The sequence below is a fragment of the Pollicipes pollicipes genome, unplaced genomic scaffold (assembly GCF_011947565.3).
Source record: "Pollicipes pollicipes isolate AB1234 unplaced genomic scaffold, Ppol_2.1 Scaffold_6686;HRSCAF=7923_pilon_pilon_pilon, whole genome shotgun sequence".
In the NCBI taxonomy this organism is placed as follows: Eukaryota; Metazoa; Arthropoda; class Thecostraca; order Pollicipedomorpha; family Pollicipedidae; genus Pollicipes; species Pollicipes pollicipes.
This window is the reverse complement of record NW_023596921.1, coordinates 46,178,785-46,180,522: the sequence shown is the minus strand read 5'-3', so window position 1 is coordinate 46,180,522 and position 1,738 is coordinate 46,178,785.

Here is a 1,738-nt window from a genome sequence, read left to right as displayed (position 1 = left end):
CCAAAATATTTGCTCATATCCCGGCTCTCTCGGCAGCAAGGCATTCAGCCCGCAAAAGCCCGCCCCCAAAATGTTGAGTCGGCATTAATACGCATATGCGCTAAAATTGTGATACGCGCTGAGTCATTTCTCCTTATTTTTAACCCTATGCATATTATGCCTAGGATATCATGTCAGTGTCATCTCCTGCAAAGCATTATTTGCTAGCATCATTGTTTGAAAGCACTGATCCAAGTACCTGGGCTATAAAATTTAGATTGCACCAAGGTAGACCTTAAGCGCTTTTATGCCACCTTTCAACCACAAATGAGAGGGAAGAGAGTATAATTTAGAAGGGCTGGTCACTAAGATGTGTCAGCACTTCACTGTCCCACCGCATCTCAGTAGACCGTAGGCCTGTGGTGTAAACTTGCATGCATGTGATGCTGTGCACTGACAGGGTATAATGTGCTGATGTTTCAATGGCATAAAAAGTGTTCGCAGGCCATACATTGTGCATAGGCACAGACGCCATTCCAAGGCGTTGCAATCGCTGCTATGAACTAACCTGTGTTCAAAAACTAGACGCAAGCTCTTTGCATCGTTTGCTTTACTTTAGAAGATATACCATGCAACAACACGGAACATACAGCGCACGACAGTTTTCAAATTGCTCACACATATCCCTGACCACTATCCATGCTTCATCCCACAGCCATCGCCGCCGTGTAAGTGATGCTGTGTCCTTCTGGAATTTAAATTGCGTTGAATTGCGTTAAATTGCGTTAATTGCGAATTTAAGTTGACACAGACCGTTCACAGAAACTATATTAAAAGAGAGGGTAGTACGATGAAGTAGCCAATAACGCAATGATGGGGATATCTGCTTGACTAAGAAATTGTCTTGTCTTGGGCAGTCTTTTCCATTCAAAAGTGTACAATAATTATCAGCACGTTCTTTATGCCTGATGCCTGCTTGAATACCTTCAATTGTGGAACATACACTTTACCATAACGTAACTTTCTGAAGTGGAGGAATTTTAAGACGCAATGACTAGAATTTAACAAGATGTTATACGCCATTTCTTTTTTTAGCTTCCCTCCAGACGTCTTTTGAGACAGGATTTGAGGACCTATCTTTCATGTGATATCAAAACGTTATTTCGGCGCCCACTCCAGACGTTGAAGACGGCCTTTGCCTTAAGAACATTCAATACATGTTTTGCATACCAGACGGATCTTTAGGTGATTGGAAGGTATATGATTGTCTTGTGACGTCATTTTGGGACGCCGTTCAGAAGCGTTTGCGGTGATGCCAACGTATTTCTTATGGACATGGCTAAAAGTTGTTACGAGAAAATGGCCAAAACAGATGCCTCAAAGCAGCCATTTTGCTACCAGAGATGCCAAACCATAAGCATACAGTAAAGATGGCATTTATCGGCAGTCAGAACTGCACCGCGCTCCTAATGCGGTAGACAATTTCAGCATCAAAGCCCGTGCTGTACTAATGCACTATGAGCCCGGCTCTGATGTCAGCAGCGTGTTCAACGAGAGAGCTGAGGCAATCCCCACGCCTGGCGCCAGGCCTTGAACTGAACCCAACAAACGTGAAGATCAACACTCGGGACGAAACAGTGACTTGCTGAGAGCGATGCAGTATCAAGGACCGTGCGACAATCCATTGTCACCATCCATAAATCCACGGCAAATGCATACACAACCATGCGATGGGGCGGTGATTCCGACACCATCAGAC